The 19,967-nt window shown below is 42.1% G+C and overlaps 1 pseudogene; it reads left to right on the forward strand.

The window, feature by feature from the left end:
* The first annotated feature begins 326 nt into the window (after positions 1-326).
* On the forward strand, positions 327-19,756 carry LOC122754384 (annotated as a pseudogene).
* The last annotated feature ends 211 nt before the right edge of the window (positions 19,757-19,967 follow it).

Consider the following 19,967-nt stretch of genomic DNA (forward strand, 5'->3'; position numbering starts at 1 on the left):
ATTGTGGGACTTTGCCTACTACTGGTAACCTTCAATTTGTCTCCCCTTTGGCCTGGGAGTTGTTTTTTCTTAAGGGAAGAAGCAATATTGAGTTTTTACCCTTAGAAAAATTATATATGGGGCAGCTAGGTGGCGCAGTGGATAGAGCACTGGCCCTGGAGTCAGGAGTACCTGGGTTCAAATCCGGCCTCAGACACTTAACACTTACTAGCTGTGTGACCCTGGGCAAGTCACTTAACCCCAATTGCCTCACTTAAAAAAAAAAAAGAAAAAGAAAAAGAAAAATTATATATTACCTATACACATATATGTGCATGGATGTATATATGTATGTATGTATATTCCCAGCCCTGGCCTCTTGTCATGGATTCAACCTGGACATCAAACATCCCATTATCTTCCAGAAGGATGCAGCTGGTTTTGGGCAGAGTGTGGTCCAGTTTAAAGGATCTCGGTAAGTGTTGCTGGATACTGCATTCTTGGAAGCCTTTTCCCTTCTGGGCTTTCTGGGCTCAAGTCCCCATGAGCAGAGCTGGGAGTGGGGTGAGAACAGAGGAGCACCATTTTCCTCATACCATTCAAGACTTTCCTTTGTTGAGAATGTGAAAGTATCTTTGAATGCTCGTCACCATCATTCCAGAAGAGCCCTGTGTGGTATTCTGCAGGGTTGGTTATGAGAGTAAGTGGAGTGGGGGGGTAGTGTCACATGTTGGATCTGAAGGTCAAGTTTTACCCCCATTGGCAGTTCTCCCAACAACTAAAAGAATAATGTATGTGGGGAGAGGGGAAGGAGAGAAAAGGAACAATTGTGCCAACCTACTTCCCTACTTCCTTTTTTTTTTTTTGCTCAATTCTTAAATAACCCTCACTAAGAAAAAGCCATGAACTCTAATAATGCCCTTTTTATCTTGCTGCCCTAGTGCTAATATTGTTATCATTTTGTCCTCTATGGATATCTTATCTTTTCCCTTTCAACCTCTGTTACATGCCAACATTCCCTCTATGCCCCCAGGCTTGTGGTGGGAGCTCCCTTGGTGAGGGTTTCTGCCAACCAAACAGGGAGACTCTACGAGTGTAAATATGACACTAGAAGATGTTTGCCCATCCCCTTACAAAGTGAGTACCTGTCACCCTTGTTTTCAATTCTCACCCTTCCCATTGCCATCTGGTGTCTGATGGCTCCCTGCTCCATCAATATTCTATTCTCGGTTTTCTTTGAGATACTTAAGTGATGGCTTTTTGCAGACTTTTAGGGGTTACCTACATGTTTGGGTAAATTACTCTTATTTTTGAAGTGATGAGAATATTGTCCTCTGTGTTTGTATTTTCTTGTCTTATTCTAGGTGGTTAGAAGGAAAATAAAAGAGTTATTAGGTAGGAATGTGAATACTACCAGCCAAAAGGCTCCAGTACAATCAGGAAGCTTTCTGGTTGGCTGAGAGTAAGCCAAGGACAGTAAAACAGACCAAGAGTTCAGCCCAGAGTTCTGGCTTGAGCAAATCCCAAACTGGCATGGGGCTGTTCATGCATTTGAAAGAGCTCAATGTGCAAGACTAAGAATGGATTATGGACCAACATCAGCCCTAAAGACTGACTAGAAAGAAGAGCTTAGAAATTTAGTACCACTGGATCTAGAACTACTTCATTTTCTTTTATATATAATTCTTATCACTTCCCCTAGTTTGTTAATTCTGAATCTATATATTTTCTTTGCCCTTGTAAAAAAAAAATCCTAGAAAATGTACTTCTATGGTCTGGAGAGTGTGTCAATAGGTGATAGAAGGGGAGAGAATTCCAAATTTAGGCATCCCTAAGTTATGGTGATAGTAGTAGGAGAGGGGGAAGATGTATCCAGCCCTCTTCTGAACTTCCCTATTTCTTTGGAAGGTACCACTATCCCTCCAATCCCCCAGATGAAAAACCTCAGAGTCATCCTCAAGTCTTTATTTTCTGTCACCCCACTTACTCAGTTAATGACCAAGTCTTATCAATTACATCTCCATAACATCTGTTGCATCTTGTCCCTAAACTATCTTCACATGGCACCACTCTATGTCAATCTCTTTTGGCTATTTGTCACACATAGTGTTCAACCTCCCATGTCTGAGCTTTTGCACATACTATCCCTTATGTCTGGAATACATTTCCTTACTTCTGCCTCTTAGAATCCCTAATTTTATTCAAAATTCAATTTAAGAACCACCTTCTACAGTTCAAAACCCTTTCCTGACTCACCTTCCCCCAAAATATGTTTTTATATACATCTATATTTGTATTTATATTTATATGTGTATTCTCATTTGAGCAGCTAGGTGGTGAGATAGTGCATAGAGTCCTGGAGTCAGAAAGACTCATCTTCCTGAGTTCAAATCCAGCCTCAGACAGCTCTGAGAAGAAACTGAATTCCCTACAAAGTGACCCAGTTCAGTGCATCCTGAGGTCCATGGCTGGATATTTGTTATGCTACCCTCACTCATGGATGAGATGTTAACCCTCTTGTTCTTAAGTTCCTCACCCCCCTCCTTAAAATGAAGTTTCTCATCCCCTTGGCCCTTTACACCCTGTTTATATGTCACTGTGCATATCTGACCATTATATATGTCTGTGTCTCTCCAGTCCCCCAAGAGGCAGTGAACATGTCCCTGGGGCTCTCTCTGACTGCTGGTATAAACTCCTCACAACTACTGGTGAGTTCACCTGGATTATAGGTGGGAGGGGTAGAAGACCAAAGGATACAATATCTGGATGTGGAAGAAATTCGTAAATGGGAAAAGAATCAAGTCAAGTCAGCAAGCATTTATTTTTTAATAATAATAAACATTTTTATTTAAAGTTTTGAGTTCCAAATTCTATCCCTCCTCCCCTCTCTTCTAGCCCCGCTCCCTGAGACAGTAAGTAAGCAGATGTAGGTTACATATGTGCAATTATGTAAAACATGACCATATTAGTCATTTTGTACAAGAAAACTCGAATAAGAGAAAAAAATGAAAGAAAGTGAAAAATAGCATGATTCAGTCTGTGTTCAATCAAAATCAGTTCTTTCTTTGGAGGTGGATAGTATGCTTCATCATTAGTCCTTTGAGATTGTCTTGGATGGTTGTATTGCTGATAAGAGTAAGTCATTCACAGTTCTTTATCAAACAATATTGGTGTCTCTGTGCACAATGTTCTCCTGGTTCTGCCCACTTCACTATACATCAGTTCATACAAGTCTTTCCAGGCCTTTCTGAAATCATCCTGTTTATCATTTCTTACAGCACAATAATATTCCATCACAATCATATACCACATCTTGTTTAGCCATTCCCCAATTGATGGACATTCCTTTGATTTCCAATGCTTAGCCACTACCAAAAAAAGCATTTATTAAGTGCCTACTACATGCCAAGTACTGGGAATACAAAGGAGAAAAAAAGTCCCTCCTCTCAAGGAGCTCATAGTCTAATGAGGGAGACAACATGCCAAAAACTATAGACAAACAAGTATAGATAGAATAAATTGGAATTCATCTCAGAGGGAAGGCACTAAGATTAAGGAGGTCTGGAAAAGGCTTCTTGCTAGAGCTTGAGTGGAATACCTTGGCACCACAGGTCACTCCCTTCTCCTCAAATCCATCCTTTCCCCAGGCCTGTGGACCTACAGTACACCAAACCTGTGGGAGGAATATATATATGAAGGGTTTCTGTTTTGTGCTGGATTCAAAGCTCCAACAACATAAGACAATTCCAGTAGCCCTACAGGGTAAGTCACAATAAGGGTGACCATATTTTCTTGCATGATGACCACATTTTTCCAAACCAAAAATTGGGGTATATCCTCTTACCAACGATATTCCTTCTGTACTATCTTGTCACAAATATCTTTTCTTGAAATTGGGACCACTGTGAAAGATTAGAGGACTGTGGTTACTGTATCCATAATAAACACAAACCACTTATGCATTCTACAGTCAAATATGAGACTTAGGTATTTCAGGGGAGAGCCTTGGGTCACAAGGAATTCAAGTATAGGACAAGCCTGTCTATATCCCTGGCTACCCTAGGACTCATCAGACCTAACTCCGGGTAGTCTGACAGAGGCTCATGGAGTCCTCTGCCAAAATCCACACCCATACTCTACACTGAAATGAATGGAAGGAAATATAATATTCTGATGTCATGATAGTATAAAGAAGCAGGGACTAGAGAAAGGAATAGGACTTTTTCCACTGAACTAGGAGTATTTATCCTCAAAGGCAAAGGTTCTACTTTGGCCAGCGTTGAAAAGTCTCTACTTTAGAGAGCTATCTATGATTTGAAGCCTTCAAGCAGTAGGTATATACAAAAGTAAGGAGGAGATTCCTACATGGGTTGGGAGGTTGGTCTAAATTATCTTGAAGGTCTCTTCCAACTCTAAGACCACTATGATTCCGTTTGAAAAGAAAATTTCCCTTCAGGAGTCTTCACTAATAAATTTATGATGCTTACATCTCTCTCTTTTCATACTCACAGAGTGCCCGAAGCACGAAAATGACATTGTCTTTTTAATTGATGGCTCTACCAGCATTGAATCCCATGATTTTCAGCAAATGAAGAGTTTTGTCAGAGCTGTAATTGACCAGTTCAACAAAACCAACACACAAGTGAGGATTGGGAGGGGAAGGTCTGGTTTCTACTATCTGTGAGTCACAAGTGGGATGGTAGCTAAGTTTCATTTTACTATGGGAATGGGGATTTGAGTTGATTGGATGGAGGGTAGATGAATGACTTTCTGAGTTGGGACTGGAGAGCAGTGGAGACCATCTTTCTAACCACCTCCTCTTGGTTTTTCCAGTTCTCATTGATGCAGTATTCAAACCTACTTAAAATACATTTTACTTTTGCTGACTTCCAAAAGAGCACCAACTGGGGAAGTCTATTGGATCCAATTTCACAGCTGAAGGGTTTGACCTACACTGCCACAGCCATCAGAAAAGTAGTGTAAGCCCCCTCCTTCTTATGTCTTCCTTTCACTTGAACCACTTACATTTCAGTGACCCACTGACTGCTTCACTCTTTCCATAAACTCAAAGTCTTATTTGCCTCATCACCCTCCCAGTAGAAGATACCATCTAGGAAAGAGACCTTCTGGGAAAAAGTGGAACTGAGAAACAGTGAAGGTACCAACCAAGACAACTTTAACCGCTATGTTCTCCCAAGTCTTCCTGATGTAGAAATTAACCACCACCTTGGAGTATTTCGCCTTCCCCTGATTCAAGAGGAGCTGAATTAATCCCAACTAGGACTCAGTTTTGAACACAGAACTCAGACATTAAGAGAGTAGTGACAGGTATTCTCTCAGGATTATAATACAGTAGCAGCATCATCATTATCTACATGTGCCATGCACTATATTAAAGGCTTACAGTTATTTGCTCATTGATCATCACAAACACCCTGAGAGGTAGGTGCTATTATTACCCCAACTTGACAAATGAGGAAATGGAGGCAAACCGAAGTGACTTGTCAGGATCACCAATTAGTAAGTGTCTGAGGATAGATTTGAACTCAGGTCTTCCTGACTCCAGGCCCACTGCACCACCTATGCTTGCCTAGAAATTAAGGTCAATGGGGTTAGAAAAGAAGAGAATACAACGTCTGTCCTAAAAAAGTTACACTTAAAATGCTACAGAACACAAAATAATGTCCTTATCTAGAGATGGATATTTCTTAGGACTGCCTGTCCTCACTACCTCTCCTGCCCCCTGAACCAGCTCTGTCTCACTATTTTTTTTTTTTTTTAGTGAGGCAATTGGTGTTAAGTGACTTGCCTGGGGTCACATAGCTAGTAAGTGTTAAGTGTCTGAGGCAAGATTTGAACTCAGGTACTCCTGACTCCAGGACCAGTGCTCTATCCACTGAGCCACCTAGCTGCCCCTTCTGTCTCACTTTTACAATCAGAGATATTCTGGTGCCTCTGTCCAGAATCAACTGTTACGAAAAAAAAAAATCCAAATAACGCCATAGGAAAATGCCCGGAGCAGAATCAACTGTTACTCTGTTCCTTTTTCTTCCAAACAAAAGTCATGCCTGTGTTCAAGATGGCTTGTCCCTTTCTTTTCCTTGGGTAGAACTGAATTATTTCAAGGCTGGAATGGAGCTCGGAAGAATGCTACTAAGATCCTCATTGTAATCACAGATGGAGAGAAATACCGAGATGAGCTACAATATAAAGATGTCATCCCCCAGGCAGACCAGGCAGGAATCATCCGATATGCAATTGGGGTATGGGCCCCATTCCCCCCACCTACTGCTTCTTTCCAAAGCAGGATACTTATTCCCCTTTTAAAGAGAGGTACCTCTTCCCCCCTACCTTTGGTCCCCTGAGATTACTACCCCTCCCCGCTCTTGGCAGACAGCAATCTTCCTAAGAGACTCCATCCTCCAGGTGTAAGATATCTCTCCCATTGAACTCTGCCATATTGCTTGATAACAGGTGGAGATGCTTTTGAGCATGTCAGTGCCCCTAGGGAGGTGAACTGAAAATAATTGGATCAGAGCCTGCAAAAGAGCATGTGTTCCAGGTGAATAACTTCAGTGCTCTAAAGAACATCCAGGAGCAGCTTCAAGAGAAGATCTTTGCCATTGAGGGTAGGTTGGAACCCTGGCTCGCTGGTATAACAGATTAACATTATCCTGATCCCACTTCTGACTACAAATTTTGTTTTCCTGTTTGGCACTTCAAACTCTTCAAGCTCCCTCCAACCTACCTTTTCAGGTGTATTACATGGTCCAGCCAGAATGGCCTACTTGATGCTCCTCACATATGACAATACAACTCCCATTTCTATGCTTTTCCCCATGGCTGGAATGCCCTCTCTCCTCACTTCTGCCCCCTTAGAGTCCCTAATTTCCTACAAATGTCGGCTCAGGTAACAATCTACAAGAGACCTTTTCTGAGCCCTCCATGTGCCAGTGGCTCCCCACCTCAAAAAAAAAGTGTTTTATAGTAATCTTGTATAAGTAACTTGATAGCATAGATTGTTTAATTTCTATCTTTGTATCCTCAAAACCCAATACAGTGCCTGGCACTTAATTGGTAGCTAATCAGTGTTTATTGATAGACTGATCAATCCAGTGCTAATCCCCTAGCCTTGACAGCTTTCTTGTAATAGCCTTATCTCTACTGTCGAGAAGTTGGAAATGGTATTCACAACATTTTCTCCTTAGAATGAAATACCAACTGTCAGCCTCAAAAGTTGTCCTCCCCACTCATTCTCAGCCTTTTACAATTTCCAGGGCCTCCCAGAATAAGGTGTATTATATCCCCACAGGTACTAAGTCTAGAAGCAGCATCTCCTTCCAGCATGAGATGTCTCAGGCAGGCTTCAGTGCTGCCCTTACATCTGTGAGTGAGTCCCCTACTAGTTGAGGGTTATGTGGAGATGGGGAAGGGAAGGGAGGATTACAAGCAAGTAAGGGGAAAATTCAAAAACAAAAACATGACCATGGCAGGTGCTTCTTTTGGGGACAAGGTATTTCTATTACCTCTAGATCTAACCATTTTTCTGATCTCAGATGGGACCAGTCCTAGGAGCTGTTGGGAGTTTTGACTGGTCTGGAGGTGTCTTCTTATACACCCCAAAGCAAGGCCCTGTCTTTATCAAGAAGACATCCAAAGAAGACATGAATGGTGCTTATCTGGGTAAGGAGAAACTATGAAGGAAAAGGGGAGAGAAAAATAAATAGATAGATAGATAGATAGATAGATAGATAGATAGATAGATAGAGAAATAGAGAAACAAACAAATAAATAAGGAAAAAGGAAGAGAGAATGGAGGGTATAGGGAGGGAAGATCCTGTTTCCCTGGATGCCCCCTCCCTTCCCAATCAGGACAGCAGAAGACAAAAGGCATGAGGGGGGGCAGCTAGGTGGCACAGTGGATAGAGCACCGGCCCTGGAGTCAGGAGTACCTGAGTTCAAATCCGGCCTCAGACACTTAACACTTACTAGCTGTGTGACCCTGGGCAAGTCACTTAACCCCAACTGCCTCACTAAAAAATTTAAAAAAAAAAGGCATGAGGGAACAAACCATAGGGATCCACAGAGGCTTTGTCTCTTCAGGTTATTCTGCTATGGTAGCCATTTGGAATGGAATTCAGAGACTTGTCTTGGGGGCCCCTAGATACCAGCACACAGGAAAGGTTGTTGTCTTCACCAATGTTGCTGGCACCTGGGAGCAGGAGGCTGAAGTCAAAGGGACACAGGTAAAGAACCTAAGAGCCCTGGAGCTTAACAAGCGAAAAGAGCAGAGGGAGGAAACAGAGAAAGATAGAAAGTGTGAGAGAAAAGGAGAGCCAGAGATAGAGTATGGGGGTGTGTATGTGTATGTATCTGTTTTCTGGGAATTAAGTGGACTTTGGAACTCCAAGGAAGAAGGTTCTTGAATCTGGGGAAATAGAAGTGGCTCTTTTCTTCAGAAGAGGGAGGGTAATTTGACTTCAGAATCTGTCATTTCAGGTAGGAGCCTATTTTGGGGCAACCCTATGTCCCATTGATGTAAATAGAGATAGTAACACTGACTTGATCCTCACTGGAGCTCCCTATTACTATGGACAAAACCAAGGAGGACGAGTGTTCCTTTGTTCCTTACCTCAGCAGGTAAGGGAGTTGATTAGAGAACGTGATTCTTGGGAGGGAATGAGTATCTAAAGCACACAGTTTGAAGGGTTAGTTGAGTTTCAGAGCCTGTCACAATTTTCATTTTCCAGAAGGCCAAATGGAACTGTGAAGTTGTTCTCCACGGGCAGCAGGGGCATCCCTTAGGCCGTTTCGGGGCAGCACTGGCTATAGCAGGCGACACAAATGGGGACGAAATAACAGATGTAGTTGTGGGGGCACCTGGGGAGGAAGAAAACCAAGGAGCCATCTATTTATTTCACGGTGTGTCTGGATCTGGTATCAACCCTTCCTATAGCCAGGTAAGGCATTATTCCCAGACAGATGTCTTCTCAGAGTTGGGAGGGACTTCTGAGGCCAGCTAGTCACCTTCATCTATGCCTTCATCCAAGTCATGGATAAAAATGTCCAGTAAAATAGGCCAAAACTCTGGGCCATTTGATTAGAGACATCATTAATTCAGTTTGATTCAAAAAACACATACTTAGTGAAATATGCTATGTACTATATGTTGTGAACTGTATTAGGTACTGGGGGAAAAAACTAAACAGGCCTTGCCTTCAAAGTGCTTGTTTACTACCAGGGAAATAAAATATTCTTTGAATCTGGTCATTCAATCACATTTAAATGTACATAATTCAGTTCAGTAAACAACTATAAATTCCCTATTATGTTGAAGGAACTGTACTAGGTTTTGGGAGTATATTAAAAAATGATAGGGGACAGCTAGGTGGCACAGTGGATAGAGCACCAGCCCTGGATTCAGGAGGACCTGAGTTCAAATCCAGCCTCAGACACTTCACACTTACTAGCTTGTGTGACCCTGCACAAGTCACTTAACCCTTATTGCCCCGCAAAAAATAAATGATGAATGAATGAATAAATAAATACTTCCTTCCTCGGGGAGTTTATGTTCTATGACTAGGGATATTGCACAGACACAGATAAGTGTATTACATGATGTAGACAGATGCCACTTTCAGCTACAGGAATTAGAAAAGCTTTTGGAGGAGGTGGGCACTTGAACTAGAATGGAAGGGGAAAAAAGAATTCTGAGAGCAGAAAAGAAGGCATGGGAGAGAGCTTCTGCACACATGCAGAAGCAGAAGTGGCATCTCAAGTTAAGGGAATGACTAATAGTCCAATTAGTTGCAATGGGGAAATGGGGAAAAGAAGGATGGATGTGAAATTAGTCTGGAAAGGTAAATTGGAGTCAGATTATAGAGAGACACTGGACTTCTTATGATCTCTGATCCTATTTTTAATTCACTCCCAGAGAATCAGTGGTTCACTCCTTTCCCCTACACTCCACTTTTTTGGGCATTCACTGAGTGGGGGACAAGACCTCACCCAGGATGGACTAGCTGGATGTGACTGTGGGAGCCCAGGGACAGGCTGCTGCTGCTCAGGTGAGAAGAGCCCCACCCCTTCCGTTCTATCTTCCAGTCTCTGATATATTGCTTCTGAACACTTCGCTCTGCTTCCAGAACCTGTGTATTCTGTTCTCAGTCCTTGTTTTATATCCCACAGGACACGTCCAGTGCTAAGAGTTGAAGTGTCAATAGCATTCACACCTCCAGAGTTGGCAAGATCTGTATTTCAGTGTGGGGACAGAAGCCACCAACCAGGAAGCAGGAGATGCTAAAATCTGCTTTACTGTCTACAAAAGGACTCCAGATCTCCTGAGTGAGTCTTCTACCATTAGACCTAGCAATCCCTGTCTCTCCTATACTAACTATAACTCGGGTCCTCACTAGCACAGGAATCCTTCTCTAGACTGAGGAGTTCCAGGCTTGATCTCTACTTCCTTATTTCATTTCCAGGTGATGTCCAAAGCTCTGTGGCTTATGACCTTGCTCTGGATGCTGGACGCCTGAGTTCTCGTGCCATATTTGATGAGACAAAGAACTGGACGTTAAATCGAATTAAAACCCTGGGGCTGGGGGAGTACTGTGAGAGTGTGAAGCTGTTGTTACCAGTGAGTCTCGAGTAGAATATCTGGATTTTGGAAGGAAAGGAGAAGTGTTGACTGCAGAAAGCACAATTGAGGAGCAAAACACTTGCACTCTATTTGGAGGGTGGATGAAAGTGGTAAAAGATGGAGATTGGGCAAGGGAAAAAAAGAAGGGCAGAATTCTTGGCACTCAACAAAGGTTAAAGCGTGGAAAAGCAGTGGTGATGAGCTTATATGCATAAGAAAAGAATGAAATAGAGGGCAGCTAGGTGGGTACAGTGAACAAAGCACTGGCCCTGGATTCAGGAGGACCTGAGTTCAAATCTGGCCTCAGACACTTGACACTTACTAGAGCTGTGCTGTCCCTGGCAAATCACTTAAACCCTCATTGCCTCTGCAAACAAAACAAAAACAAAAAAAGAATGAAAATGGACACCATGCTTCAATCTGAAGAGCTGTGAGGTCAAAGGAGAGTGATAGACTGAGGGCCAATACTAATTTCAGTTCATTGATGTTCATTCTTTCTCAGTATTGTGTGGAAGACTCAGTGACCCCCATCAGTCTGCGCCTCAACTTCTCTCTGGTGGAACAACACATCCCCTCATCTGGGAACCTCAGACCTGTTCTAGAAATGGGTTCCCAGGACCTCTTTACCTCCCATGTGAGTCTTTAATATGTTATTCTCCTGCTGAAGCATCTACAATAATTCATTATTGCCTACCTCTGCCTCTTATTTAAGGTCTTCCACAACCTGTTCTCTATCCTACACATCCACACTTAATTCCTGCTATTCTCTAAAGTAGATTGATTTCTCAATTTCACTGTCCTTAATGTGCCATCTTGTGCTCCCTAGGAAGGTATACCCTTCCTAGCCTTTCCAGCTATCTAAATCCTACCCACTCTTCAAGCTTTCCCCCAACAATTCTAGCCTATATTATCTTCTCCCTCCTCTGAAATCCCGTTGCACATAAAATAAGTACCAAACTATTTAACACTAGTTCTCTATTTTTTTTCAATATCTTTCAGTCTCTTCTTCCAGTTACATTTAGGGAAAGACAGTTAGGTGGCACAGTGGATAGAGCACCGGCCCTGGATTCAGGAGGACCTGAGTTCAAATCTGACCTCAGACACTTGACACTTACTAGCTGTGTGACCCTGGGCAAGTCACTTAATCCTCATTGACCATAGATTATATATATCATAGCCTCCTTCTCAGGGCTAAAACTTTTTCCGAATTTATCCCAGGCACCTAGAATTCCTATTACAGTCTGCTCTATTCCCTAGTTTCCTTGAAATCCCCTCTCCCCCCCAGATGTAGAAGCAAACATAATAGGTATTCAATAAATCCCTGTTCATTGACATAGTCAGAATTTCTAGGTTCTGAAGGGGTTACTGAAAAAAATTGGAGATCAAGATTCAGGTTTTGAATATGAAAAGATTAGGAAGGCATTTTCCTTGCAGTTTCCCTTTGAGAAGAACTGTGGAACGGATCATCTCTGTGAGGATGACCTTGGCAATTACTTTCAATTTCTCTGGGTAAGTGAACCATTTTATCTTCTTCTAATTCCTTTGCTTTAATCTTCCTGCCCCTTATTTCCCTGTTCCTCATCTCAGAAATCAGCCCCCAAACTTAATCATGACCCCGAATCCTAACCCTTTCTCCCTGTAGCCTACAGACCCTGATGGTTTGGGATAATCTGGAGTTGAATGTGACAGTGACAGTAAACAAATCAGGTGAAGGACTCTTACAGGACTATGTTACCTTCTTATATCCCCCAGGACTGTCCTATCGACGAGTGTCAGTGAATCAGGTTAAAGATCACATTACTATGTTAGTGTCTTCCTAATGCCCCTCTCCTCCCCTCCAGTTTCCTTGTCTCTCTGCATTATCTTCCACTTGTTGTTTGGTTTTTTTGTCTCTTACACCCCACCAGAACAGGCATCCTCAGCAATCTGTCCATCTTGCATGTGACGCATCGGTGCCAGAGAACAAGGCCCTGAAAAGTACTGGCTGCAGCATCAATCATCCCATATTCCAGGAAGGAGCTAAGGTTAATACCTCCTAATTTCCCACATCCCTTAGTCTCAGTCTCTCTCAGTCTCTCAGTCTCTCTCTCTCTCTCTCTCCTTTTTCTGTTCCTCTTTTTTCTTTCCCTATTTTCCCCCTCTTCCTCTTAGCTCATAATCATCTCTATTCTGCTGTTTCTTTCTCATCCTTGGTTTTTTTTTTAATTTTTGTGATCTAGAATCCTACTCTGATAGATAAACCAAAATTAATTAATAATAATATTCAAATTTAATAATAACTAATGTTTATTTAATATTTGTCCAATCTACAGAAAATCCACACTTACAAAACTAGGCAAATTAGAGGCAATTCTTCATATTACAAAGGAATCCCCCCCTCCAGGTTCTTTTAAGTGGAAAATTCCCATTACCTTAAAAATATGACTACAGTAATTAAAATGTGATTTTGCAGCAGGGTCATTGCATAAAACTATATGTACCTCTATAGTGACCTCCAAAGAACTATACATATTTTTTGCACTCGGAAACTATGTTTTATAGGATGTTACTTGAAATCAATGAGCTATTGGGGGATTGGGAAATGTTTTCATTACATTCATTCATTCATTTCATTACATTCATTACATAAAATTTCATTACATGAAGTTTTACTTCATAATTATAATGCATGTCAATTGGATCCTGGTCCCTGGAACCAAAGACAAAGTTTACCTTGGTGAACTCTCTCAATAATAATCTCTCTAGTTCACTTTGATCTCTCCCAGGAACACCAGGATTTGGCTCAGGACATCAGATGTAGGATAGTTTTGTTGGTGTTTTTTTTAATTCCCCCCATACACACACAAACACACACACACACACACACACACACACAAATGCAAAATGAATTTATACCTGAACCCTCCTTTACAGTCATGAACACTCTTTTCTCACTTGCTGAATAGCTTCTAGCAACACTTGCCTCTGATGGGTGCCACCTTTCCTTTGGCTCTTTAGCCCACTTTTCTCATAGGGTGAAAGATGGGTTAGGCTGAGTTCTTCAGAACAAATACCTGGCTTTGCCAATCCTTATGTTTTAGGTTTATGGACCTCTCTCTAGGGCTGAGATTGAGCATCTCTATTTTTTCTCCTTCCAAGTTTCCACCTAGTGCCAGACCTTAAATACACAAAGTTTCCTGTAGAAGTTAAGTGGAAATATTGACTTCTCTATAGCTCCACATAGAGCCTTGTGTGTCTGTGTATGCATTTCTTCCCTTTCTACCAACTCCTTCAGGAAAACCTCTCTAGAGATTCTGTTGTCTTTTCCCTTAGCAGGACTTCTCTTTTCTCTGACCTTTTTAAAAAATTCTCCTTCTAATGGGTCCTTGTCTCCTTTTAAAAGTCAAGCCTGGGGCAGCTAGGTGGTGCAGTGGATAAAGCATTGACCCTGGATTCGGGAGGACCTGAGTTCAAATCCAGCCTCAGACATGTGACACTTACTAGCTGTGTGACCCTGAGCAAATCATTTTAACCTTCACTGCCCTGCAAAAGCAAAACAAAACAAAACACACACACACACACTCAAAAGCCAAGCCCAAGAGATGGCTCAAGATGTTGAACTTTATTAACAATAACATGTCACTGGGATGTTCCATGAAACAAAAGCCAGTAAGTCAATGAGGACCCAAGTCCAGGACAACTCATATCATTCAGAAAACTGTGGAGGAGAAGTGAGAGAAAGAAGGTTACCTCTGGGAGGATACCCACTACATAATGGTATAATTAGATTTAATTGCTATTGCATTTCAGTTCAGTAATTCTGAAATAAGTACTTGCTATGTGCTTAGTGTGCTAGGCACCTATGGGAGATACAAAGAAGCAGAGGATATGAAGAATTTATATTTTTAGTGATCTACTGTTTCTTCCTTCCTTAGGTCACTTTTGTAGCAACATTTGATATCTCTCCCACTGCCAACCTTGGAGACAAGATGCTCATGAAAACCAAAGTGAACAGGTCAGCCCAAGATACATAGAACTCCCTCTCTCCCAGTTCATCCTTACCTCCAAATCATTCCACTTCTGAAGTCCCTCCCTGGATGTTTTCATTCAATTTTAACAAGCATTTATTAAGCACAGACTATGTACCAGGCACTGTGCTAAGTGCTAGTGATACAAATGGGTTGGTTTGTTTTTTTCAAATATTCCTTACCTTCAAGGAGTTTACATTCTACGGGGGTGAAACAACATGTATAAAGATTATATAGGGGCAGGTAGGTGGCACATTGGATAAAGCACTGGCCCTGAATTCAGGAGGACCTGAATTCAAATCCAGCCTCAGACACTTGACACTTACTAGCTGTATGACCCTGGGCAAGTCACTTAACCCTCATTGCCCAGCAAAAAACAAAAACAAAAACAAAAGATAATATAAAACAATCTGGAACTGAAGGAATCAGAAAATTATTCTTATGGGAGGTAGCACTAGGGGGTGAGGCTACAAAACGTACAGATGAAGAGCGAAAGCATTCCAGACACAGGGGACCATGTACAAAGGAGAACATCAGTTAAGCTGGAATGACCTCCCTTCTCTTTCACTCCAGTGACAATAACACACCTAAGTCCAAGACTACCTTCCAGCTGGAGGTACCAGTGAAGTATGCTGTCTACTTGGTGATCAGCAGGTATCAGCTCTCTTGGCCGATAGCAAGACACATACCTTGACATTGATTCACACTTCACACTCATGATCTTCTTTTGGTAGGAAACCACTGCTACCTTGTACTTGTTATCTAAATCTCAAAGTGGATTTACTCATTTAAATCAGGACTTTTCTGAACTATCTGATGTGGGATGCTCATAACTACAAGTAGGATGTGGCCTAAAGCCACACAGAGGAAGGAAAGACTAGGGTTCCTATGAAGCTAAGGGGAAGCAAGAGGTGTTAGTACTATCAGGAAGGTTATCCCAAAAAAACTAAGAAAAAAGGCAAAACCTCAGAACTGGAATAGGTTATACCAAACAGCAGTGGTTAATTGGTTCTGTGACTGATATATTGGATAAAAGGATGTAACAGAGGGAGTGCCAAACAGACTGTGAAAGGAGCTGAGAGCCCAGAAAGAGTTGCAAGGAAAACTATTTTTAAAACCAAGATACTAAACCAAAGATGAGTCAATATTGTCAAGTGGCATAGGCTGGTGCTGCCAATCTGTCTATTTCAGGAAGGCATGGAATTAAAAAGATTTCTAGTCTGCTTACCTTTCTGTGCTTTGGGTGTTAGGGTTCCTTTTTTTTTTTGAGGAACTCTCTATCTGGTTTGGGCTCTAAGGGATGTTGGGGTTCTCCATGAGTGAGGAGAGTTGGACATGACTTGGAGAGGGTGGAGTGCAGGGCAAAGAAGCCTGTGTTAGCTGAAAACAAAATTGCAGAATTTTTGTAATCCATAAAGCTTAGTAGGGTACTGAGGTGGTGCAGTGGATAAAGAAAAAGGTCTGGAGGCAGGAAGACCTGAATTCAAATCTTGACTCAGACACTAGCTGTGTAACTCTGGGCAAGTCACAACCCTATTTGCCCTAGTTTTCCCATTTGTAAAATGACAGGAGAAGGAAATGGCAAACTACTTCAGTATCTTTGCCAAGAAAACCCCAAATAGAGTCACAAAGAGTCAAACACAACTGAACAACAACAAAAAACACTTTTTGAACTTCTCTGTAAGACTGGTCTAGATTGGGGGCAGCTAAGTGGTACAGTGGATAGAGCACCAGCCCTGGAGTCAGGAGGACCTGAGTTCAAATCCCACCTCAGACACTTGACACTTACTAGCTGTGTGACCTTGGGTAAGTCACTTAACCCTCATTGCCCAACCAAAAAACAAAAATAAAAACAAAAAGACTTGTCTAGGTTAATCATCCATCTATCTGGGAGCACTAGGCAAGTTCCTCACCACTCTAAAATTCAAATTCCTCAGCCACACAATGAAGTGGTTGGATTCAATGATCTCCAAGATCTCTTCCAGCCCTGCCATTCTAGATTCTAGGTTTCATAAGGAACACTGATTCACATCTACACATTTCTATGAATACACCAGTAGAAGGCTTGTTTTTCCCACCAATAGCTCCCCTCTTCATTTACACTACCTACAACCTATGTTCTTATTGTATGCTTGTTTGCAACTCGCATAAAGCACTCAAATCTGCCTACTGCCCCTAAATACCCACAGCTATATTTGCCCATTCCTCTGAGAGCCAGCATGGCACAATGGATGATAAAATGCTGGCCTTCAAATCTGTCAGGAAATCCTGGGTTAATCTTCCTTTGGACACAACCAGCTATGGGCAAATTAGCTTTGTTAGCTTCAATTTCCTAATTTGTAAAATGGAGAGAATGATTCCTTTAGTACCCATGTCATGGAACATTGGGAGATTCAAATGAGACAACGTAGTAAAATGCTTTGCAAACCTTAGAGTTTGTATGTAAATGTCCATTATTATTTGTGGGGATTCTTGCTCCATATAGGCATGAACACGTTTTGCATGTTTCTGTGTGCACAATCAGCAATTTAGTCCCCATAGAATTATATGTTGGTTCAGTACGTAAACACACTAAGTCAGGGGAACAATTGAGGGCTTCCCCAAGACCTGCTTTTCACCAATAGTTCCTCTCTCCCCAGCAAGGAAGAATCCACTAAATATTTAAATTTCTCTGCTGCTGAGGAGAAGAAAAGCCAAGAAGTCAAGCACAAATACCAAGTGAGAGGATGGGGAAGACAGCTTCCAGGTTCTGACTGGGGAGTGAAAAAGGCCAGTGGGGGGCAGCTAGGTGGTGCAGTGAATAAAGCTCCGGCCCTGGATTCAGGAGTACCTGAGTTCAAATCCGATCTCAGACACTTGACACTTACTAGCTGTGTGACCCTGGGCAAGTCACTTAACCCCCCCATTGCCCCGCAAAAAAAAGAAGGGAAAAAGAAAAAGGCCAGTGGCCAGTGGGGAAAGATAGGAGAGGAGTAGCCAAGGGGCTCCGGGCAGGACTGAGATGAAAAGACTTGGGATGAAGGAATGAGAATCTACTATTGGTCACATTGAGCTTGATTTCTTCTTTTGGCAGGTGAACAACCTGAGTCAGCTGCATCTGCCCAGCAGCATTAACTTCTGGGTCCCTGTGGAGCTAAACAAGATGATTGTGTGGGATGTGACCACAGTCATTTCCCCCCAGGTGTCCTAACATTGCCTCCCATCCCAGAGTAATCCTGTATCTCTGCCCTCAAACTAACCAAGTGTCTATTACACTCTATCACCCAAAGTAGATTCTCATATTCATATTCTCTCTCTCTCTTTCTCTCTCTCTCTCCAGAACATTCCATGCGTCTCAGAGAGGAAACCCCCCACTCATTCTGACTTCCAGACCCACATTCAGAGAAGCCCTGTGCTGGTGAGATTTAACCCTAGGACCTGCCCCCAGAATCAGCTACCCATGGTGGGGTTGAGGAGGGGGAGAATAATGGGAGATAAAGAAACAATGGGATTTCTCCATTTCGAGTAGGAGTCATATTGCTGTAACAGTATGTAGTAACATAGCATTGTCCCACAAATACAACACTTCAAATCAGACAAATCTGTATGTTCTTTATCTCTTGTTATCTACCCTCAAGCTGAACAACCCCAGCCTTGCTTGTTTGCTTCTTTCCAGGACTGTTCCATTGCAGTCTGCCTCAAAATTAGATGTAATATCTCCTCTTTTGGTCCCCAAGAACAACTTGACTTCACTCTCAAAGGCAATCTCAACTTTGGCTGGGTCAGCCAAGTAAGTAGGGATTGGACATGAAAATTCTATTCAAAGCTAGTTGTTGGGACAGCTAGGTGGCGCAGTGGATAGAGCACTGGCCCTGGAGTCAGGAGTACCTGAGTTCAAATCTGGCCTCAGACGTTTAACACTTAACTAGCTGTGTGACCCTGGGCAAGTTACTTAACCCCAATTGCCTCACTAAAAAAAAAAAAAATAAAACAAAGCTAGTTGTTTTTTCCACCTCAGAACCAGGCACATTTCTTATGCTTTGTGGCAGCCCCCAGAACCAGTAATTCCAACCTCTCTTTGGCAGACACTGCAGAAGAAGTTGCTGGTCAGAAGCTCAGCTGAAATAATTTTTAATGAATTGGTATATTCTCAACTTGAAGGACAGAAAGCCTTTTTGAAATCCCAGGTATGTGTAGGTCAGGCAATGGTGAACTCAGCTGTTGGTACAAGATTCAATAATGCAATCATGATAGACGTAATTGTCTAACCAGTCAGTTGGTAGTAGGAGTGGGGTCTGGAAAATTTCCCTTATGTGGGCCAGATATTAGGGGTGGTAAAAAGGGAAAAGTTAGAAGCCCGAGGCTCAAGGTCTGAGGTGGCATTGAGGTTTGTCAGCACAATGTCTGATCTCTTTTGATGGGTTCTTTCATGAAATTAGACAGAAACAGCCCTGGAGCAATATGAAATTCACATACCCATCCCTCTCATTGTGGGCAGCACTGTGGGGGGACTTCTGCTGCTGGTGCTCATAACAGCTGGACTCTCTAAGGTAAATTTGATTTATCCACCGTACCACACATTTTATACCTTTTCTGACAAGGATCCCTGTTCCCCCTTTTCCATCTATCCCTTCTTTTCAATTTCTTTTTTCTTCACTTCTCCTTTTCCCCTGTCACCATCTTTTCTACACTTGCCAACATTTCTGCTATTACCCATTTTCTTCCTTTTTTCCATGATGTCCTGATTATTCACTTTCTCTTTGTCTCTCCCCCTCCCCCAGCTTGGCTTCTTCAAACGTCACTACAAAGAAATGATAGAGGAAAACACCCAAAATATCCATGTCAGCAATGAGGATTGCAACTCTTTAACAGATGATTTTCCTACCCCAGAGTAACTTCTCCTGCCAATCAGTCTTCCCACATGAGGGCTATATATACAACTATACTCTCATTTGGATAAACCCAGAAAGGATGTCAAACATCCAGGATAATGTTGTTTCCCTTGTCATGTGCTATCACTCTTCCCCAATGAATAAAGGAAATTTTGTATTTTTGTATATGCCCATCAGTTTTTACAAAGAAGGAAGCACATGTGGGAAACTTCCTGTATGCAAACAGCTGCCAGCTTCCATGTTTGCTCATGCCACATTACAACCTACCATATTAAATAAGTATGTGAAATGTATGCTTTCTGTTGTGTCTTCTTTTCAGTATCTTATGGTAAACTGTGCAACATTACCCGTATCAATAAAACAGTTTCTCTGCATGACTAGAAGTACATTAGAAACTCTATTAAGAGGGGTAGCTAGATGGTGCAATGGATAAAGCACCGGCCCTGAATTCAGTAGGATGTGGGTTCAAAT

Source organism: Dromiciops gliroides, chromosome 1, assembly GCF_019393635.1.
Source record: "Dromiciops gliroides isolate mDroGli1 chromosome 1, mDroGli1.pri, whole genome shotgun sequence".
NCBI lineage: Eukaryota > Metazoa > Chordata > Mammalia > Microbiotheria > Microbiotheriidae > Dromiciops > Dromiciops gliroides.